The following is a 7,020-nucleotide window of genomic DNA, read 5'->3' as shown; positions in this document are numbered from 1 at the left end:
ATCGCTTCGTGTAGCTCCGTGTATGGAAAACTGTCCAAGGCTATGCACATTATTCCACAATGACATTATTCAGATTGTTGTTTTTTTTTCATTCCTTTGATTATTGTCTCATCAATTGTAACTAATCAATTACCAAAAGGAAGCAAAATAGGAAATATCGTGATTTTCAAGTGTGTGTGAGAACAGGAATAAACACATAGGTATGTATATATTCCCCCTTTTGTTTGACAGTCTTCCATCTTGATGAACAGATTAACCTTACATCAGATTTAGTCAAAGAAAACCCAAAGCATCTACATTTGCTACAATAGCTACATTTGCTATCAATAGCCAGAACAAAAAGTGTACAGATTAAAAATTATATTATTTCCCTGTTATTTATTGCCCTCAAATCTCTCATATAATCCCTGTTGTACAAAGCATACATATAAAAATGTATAAAGCGACTGAGTTTTATACATGGTTTCATGTCTTGTATGGTTTCATGTAATTTACCCTATAACAAGGCTGTAAGCCAACTTGGTAGCCCTTGACAATTCTCAAGTAAATCTGGCTATTTTTCTTCTATTAGTCTTCACTTGTCCAAAAAGTAACAAAAGGGACAATTGTAATGTTATCACTCCATTTAGAGCATAGCATTCATCAAACAAACCAGGTTTCTTGGTGAACTGCACAGCCCCAAGCACAGTCCCCCAAGGTGGGGGTCAGGGTGAACGAGCTCCTTTACACCAATGAAGTTACAGGATTTAGACCCACTTCATTCACCTAGATTAATACTAATCCCTTTGTTTTGCTTCACTGCTTTAATGTGATATATCATAAATGTAGTCAGGTGAGCAATGCCTGAACTGACATATTTATACTCCCAAAAGCCTGTAGATGGAATAGGATCAAGCCAAAGTTAACTGAGGAGACATTTCTTAAATATACTCATGAGAAGTCACAGCAAAAAGTACTCTAAAGTGACTTATTCCAACAAGTGTTTCTTCAAAATGAGCTTCCAGCATAAAGCAATGGCCCCAACTTAATTATAACAAATAGCTATATGTAAAAATATATAAGGTTTATAAATACATGAAATAATTTGATACTTTAAAGAAGTCAAAAATATAATCTCTACTTGGATTTTGCATTAAACCAGATCAGGTTTTAAAGAATAATGCTTTAAAATTGCCTAGTTATTTAAAGAACAAGATTGGTGAAACTTTAGGTGTTCATGGAGTTTCAAGTAGACTTTATTTCATTCTTGATCTCCCTCTGTAGATGTACTAAACCCACTCAATTTGATTTTGCTCTGTGATATCAGAATAGTGGATCATGTCTAGTGGCCTCTCTAAGCAGATGTCTCATAAAAAGAGAACAGCAAAGGCTAGACCTTGCATGCAGCATTGTCACTTAGTGGCATGTGGGTATTTCATCAAAAGCAGCAGCCAATTATGATTTCATTAACAGTGATTCTATTTGGAAGCTTTTATACCATAGTGCAAATATACTGTGTAAGCCACTAATGTGAAAAATTTATCTTCTGCATCAGACATACTGACACAAAACTTTAGTTGTCAGTAATAGAAAGAGGTAGATCCTAGAACACTTTTACATTAAACTGCTTGAAACTTAAGACACACCTCTTTTTAAGGAAGGGGGGAGGGGAAAGTGGAAACTGGATAGCAATGAAACAAAAAGCCTGGCTACAGACCCCAACAGACCTTGATTCTGACAAGATCCTTGTGGACAGAGCAGCATGTGGAATTTAATGCCATTTATTGCATGAAAAATTAATCTGGAAAGAAAAATGCCAACCCTAATTCTAAGATAACTCCTGACTCCCTTCAGAAATTCTGCAAGTATAGACAGCTCACTACAAAGATCATGCCATATTATCAAGGGAAACAAGTTTACAGGTTAAGGAAAACAGGAATAAATATTCAGGAATCAGTCTTTACTAGACATCACCAATTAACATTGAAGCTGAGAGGCAAATCAGAAAACTGCACAGGGCAGACATAGAACAACCCCATAACACAACTGAACAGACTAAAAACTAATCCTTAAGCATGGCTACAGAAGACAAATGTCTATAGAACTGTCAAGACTTTAAGAAATTATAGTTTCTTACAAGAGGAAATTGACACTTGTCAAGTTTAATATCATGAAGTACTTCTGTATATCCTTCAAATTTAATTTTGCCTCTTCTTAAAACAAGCAGACTTCGGTGAGCCTAAAAGGCCTTAAGTAGGCTATTACTAATCCCTTTTAGTGTATATTTAAGCAAAGGTAAAAAAAAAGTTCCTGTCTAGATGGCAATTAAATATGACCATCTATGGGCAAATACACACATATTTTGTTCCTAAATCCACACCAACTCACTCTCCTAAGTAGGCAGTGGTGAGCACCTGACAGCCATTTCTGACTATTTCATATCCTTGCTTGTACATTCTATAGAAGCACTGGCAGTAATAGGATGCACAAAATTAAGACCCACCATTAAGAAAAACATTTCCAATATTAAGACATAAGCTACTGAAAAGCATATATAACCTTTTAATTGCTCAACAATAATCTAGCTTTTCAAGGACCTCCTCACTTATAGTGCTTTACATGGAATATTGCAACCTTTACCTTCTTAATTTAAAATAGGCAAGGAATGAGATTCTTGGTAACTTGTTCTTTACAGTTTGAGACAATGCTTTTGTAGAGAACACATACAGTGTACTGAAATAACAATTAGCTGATTGATCTCAGTGCTTTTGCATTACAAAATACTTAAAAATATTCAGTGTTTTTTCAATGGAATTGTAAATTTAAGACTAGCTTGTCAAGTCTGAACATGGCAAGAGAATGTTTCTGTGTGACAACAAAAGTGTTTACATCCACGAAACAAAGTCTTCATACAGAAAGTACCTTAACAAGAAACCTTCAGAACACAAAATTTAGGAGCATACTTTTAATTAATACTCATAATTTATTTCAATTAATCCACAAATAGTCAAATTACAGCAGTTTTTGCTAGGAAACCTGTTTCAACAAATGGTGAGATGCCTGTTTCAACATCATCATTGAACACATAATTTAAGCCATTGCTTGTCTCAATTCTACTTCCAAGACAATACTTCGAGATGACAACTGGAATCATCTTGTATGAAGTCAGAAATCACCCACTCAGGAAATCATAAAACTGATGTTTAATGTCAGTTCCTGACACACATTGTCTTCATTCCTGTAAAAGAAGTTCTATTTAAATTGCAGTCAGCATTATGCACACAAAAAACAGATAACTGTTCTAAGGTTGAGCTACATGAACCTTCTACAAGATACTAACCTTAGGCCAGAGCCATTTCTCAAAAGAAATTACTTTGTAGAGGATGGGATTTTCCTTTCCTATACCATTAGTATGGATTCCATTCCAGAGGACCAGCTATATTAGAATAAACAGATCCAGTAACTATCACTGGCTTTCCTTTGATTTTTTTTTTTGGTTTTGTTTTTTTTTTTTTTTTTTTTTTTTTTTTTTTTGCTAACTCTATATATAACATTTTAAGTTACCACACAAGTTTTTCACCAAAGCTATTTTGCTTTGTTTTCCAGCAAGGAGTAAATTAAACTCCTTCAGGAACAGAATGCATTCACTATTATCTGATAATCTTTTTCACAATTACATACCTGGAGACTAAAATGATTTACAAGAAACTCTTAAGACATTCATCAGGTTTACAAAGCAAAAAGATTTGAGAAACCTGTGATATTAAGACTGAGATATCATAACAAGACAGTTCAAAATCTTCCTACAAACTATTAATAAAGTTGATTCAGCAGTTTCCTGAAGTTCAGCAATTATACAAATGTGTTCCTCCTAAGCACAATCCAAAGAAGAGTTTCAACCTCACCTCTGGGTTTGCGAGAGAACTTTTATTCCCCTCAGTATTGGCCACTTAAGACACTGCCAGACTTAAGAGGGCAAAGCATAAAAGGGGAGTAGATTTTAGTATATTGTTTTCTTATCAACAAGAGATACTACAATTTGCTTGAAATTTGTAAATTATTAAAGAGCAATATTAAAAATGATTGACAATTGTCATTAGACGACAGCACACTTACCTTCCATTAGAAGGCATTATTTAGTCCTAAGAAGTCCCAAGTACTGCTTCACATTTAGGTGTGATTATCCATGTCTAAAACATTGCAAGCATGAGGTTGCTATGTGAGGCCTCTAAACACACAAAAAGTTGGAAAACTATAATCAGTACTGTTTAACTAAAGCTAGAATTTTAAACTAAATTTTATTCTACAAAGTTGCTACTGTGTTGTTAAACATTTCAAAAGTAATTTTCCATGGAGTTGCAGAAGTCATTTACAAGAAGTTTATTTTCAAATCAAAACCTAGAGTGAAAGGTAATTAGTGGTTCAATCTGATGGTAAGTCATGTTCATTAGCCCAGTTAAACTACAGAGAACATATTTTTAACATCTTGTAAAATAAAACATTAATCATAAACAATGGAAAGTTTATTAAGCCTGAATTCCTTTTAGTGCTGACACTACCGAGGTAAGCTGTAAACCTGTAGATTTGACTGAATCTTTCCCTGACAACTCATTGATACCTTGTGTCTACTCACAAATAGCTATGGACCTTGTTACAAATTATACAGCACTGAAGCAAGAGACAAAGGACACTTACAAGCGGAGTAGAAGACCGCAGGGAAAGCTCAAGACAGAGGGTTTTTTCTTTGTTTGAACGGTTATTAAGGCCATTTGAGCCCAAGTCCTAAGTGCCTACAGCCTAAACATCACAGGTTATAATTGCAGTTTTCTTAATGTGTCCTATAAAAAAACTAGATTTAAGGCCTGTGCAGCTCAATAGCTCCGGGTTAAAGAATGGGAGAGCGCAAACGTAGACAGTTCGGCTCAGAGACACAGGGCAGCACCTGATAGGTATGTTTGTCTTTTAAAAATCTGGAGATTCAAAGCCCTCCACTTCTGAAGCCCGAAGCATTTCTTACCAGCCCCAGGCTGTAGGAGGGGTGATGATGTCGGTGTGCCCCTCACCCATGGATCGCCAGCGCTCCCGCCTGCCCCGGCCTGCCGCGCTCGGCCTCCCGCCCATCGGCGGCACCTCGGACACACTGCGGAGGGAAACAGGCATCAGCCGGGCAGCAAGGGCACCGTGACGGGGGCATGGAGGGACGGACCATTTGTGCCTCACGACAGGATGCAGGGCGGAGGGAAGGGCTCCGCACTGGGTTTTAGTGAGGGAAAGCTGCTCTATCCCCCTGTGTTGACTCCCCGGAGCACCGCCAAGCTCCGAGAGGGCAAGATGTGAAGGGAAATCCACATAGGTACCACCCCCAGTTCCAGGGCCTGTCCGTGTGGAGCGCGGCCGGTTTCCCCTGAGAGCGGACGCAGGCAGCTTACCGCGCCCTCGGCCGGCGAACAGAAAGGCAGAGCGGCGCCTCGCCGGCCATTAAATACCGCCCCGCGCTCCCGCGAGACCCACGCGCTCCAGCCGCCGCTGCCTATTGGCGAGAACAGCGCGCGTGACCCCGCGCGGGTGGACGGCGGAGCCGCGCTGAGGCAGAGAGCGCCGGGGCTGCCCCAGGGCCGGGCGGCACTGAGGGGCCGGGCTGGGCTCTCAGCCGTGCTTCCTGCAGCCGCGCTTCCTGCAGCCGCTCCTGCGGGTCAGGTCAAGGCTTTCGCGGGGACGTGCTCGTCCATTCCTGCTCAGGCCGAGTTCTGGGGGCCCCGAGATGTTTAACGCCGGGAAACAAAAGTGGCTTCGGTGCGAAGTGGCAGCTGTGTAGCGGTTTGGAGGCACTAAATGCCGCTGATCTCTGTCTAAACTCCTGCCTAAGCCCGGTTTAGGAGCTGTGTGTGAGGATGCGCGCCGGGGGAGCGCGGCGGCGCCCGGGCTGCCCCGAGGGCCAGCTCAGCGTGCGTGCGGAGCGCTGCTGCTGCGCTGCCCGCATGAACGGGCTGCCTGTCCGGGGATGCTGCTAAGAGCTTTTGGAGTGAGCAGATCAGAATAAACGGGGAATTAACAGTTTGTAGCACAAAGACTTTGTGTGTTGCTCAGCAAAGCTGGTAGATAGGAATCACAATGTATCATAAAATATACTGAGCAGGAAGGGACCCATCGGGATCTTCGAGTCCAACCCTTGGCCTTGCACAGGACACCCCAAGAATCACAGCCTGTGCCTAAGAGCATTGTCCAAACTGAATTGAATGGAAGTCCCTGCTTCTCAAATAGGTGTGTATGTTGCTGATAATTCATACCTTCCTTTCTCAGCGAGAAACAATATTTCCTGGCTCATGCAGAATTATTACCTGCACAGTACCTGTAAAGTGTGTGGAAATAACGAGTTGGCCCGCTATCCCTAATCTTAACCCTGTATTTAAATTACTTTCAACAGAGCTAAACCAATATTATGCAGCCTGAAAGAAATAGTCACGTAGTTGCAATCAAGGGATGATTCTAGAAATTGTTTCCTACCACTTCTAGTTGCCTCTTCTGTCTACTTGACACTCAAAACATTGTTGCAGATTGTCACAACCCTCTGACAGTTCATTGTCTGTACATCAAGATTCAAAACTTCTCTTATGTCTCTAGGCAAATCTGTCTCTGGAGAGAAATTTTGAGACATGTAGTTTTAAGTTATTTCAAGTGGGCTTCTTGCAATGACTATTTTCTACAGTCAGACATCTAAGTCACATCAGTAATTTTATGGAATGTATTCAAAAAGATGAAGTGGCATTCAACCTTTAAATTTTTAGCACTTGTGCCAGTGGGATTTATGTTAAGTTTGGTTTCTTCTTTTCCAGTACAGAATGTAAATTGGCACTTCTGTTACACAGAAAACCAGCAATCCTCAGCAACCATCCCAGTATCCATCCCAGCTGAGCATTTCAATAATTCACATAATCCTACACCTTTTTCTTGACCCTCACAAGCTTTCTTCTGTTTTCTCCATACAAAGTTTGTATTGTTTTGCCTTCTCTCTGGCTCCATGAAACTAACTGTGTCTGATAG

The 7,020-nt window shown here is 40.2% G+C and overlaps 1 long non-coding RNA gene and 1 other non-coding gene across 2 annotated transcripts; both read right to left on the bottom strand.

The window, feature by feature from the left end:
- Nucleotides 1–1,744: 1,744 nt before the first annotated feature.
- On the bottom strand, nt 1,745–5,503 carry LOC110485016 (uncharacterized). The gene is made up of 4 exons (XR_002467857.1): nt 5,409–5,503; nt 4,997–5,119; nt 4,096–4,207; nt 1,745–3,217 (listed from the first exon to the last, which is right to left on the bottom strand). It is a non-coding gene; the product is annotated as an uncharacterized LOC110485016 (long non-coding RNA).
- On the bottom strand, nt 3,840–3,958 carry LOC116183625 (small nucleolar RNA SNORA26). The gene has a single exon (XR_004148287.1). It is a non-coding gene; the product is annotated as a small nucleolar RNA SNORA26 (small nucleolar RNA).
- Nucleotides 5,504–7,020: the final 1,517 nt, after the last annotated feature.

Source organism: Lonchura striata, chromosome 4, assembly GCF_046129695.1.
Source record: "Lonchura striata isolate bLonStr1 chromosome 4, bLonStr1.mat, whole genome shotgun sequence".
NCBI classification, from domain to species: Eukaryota; Metazoa; Chordata; class Aves; order Passeriformes; family Estrildidae; genus Lonchura; species Lonchura striata.
This window is presented reverse-complemented; position numbering and strand designations above follow the sequence as displayed.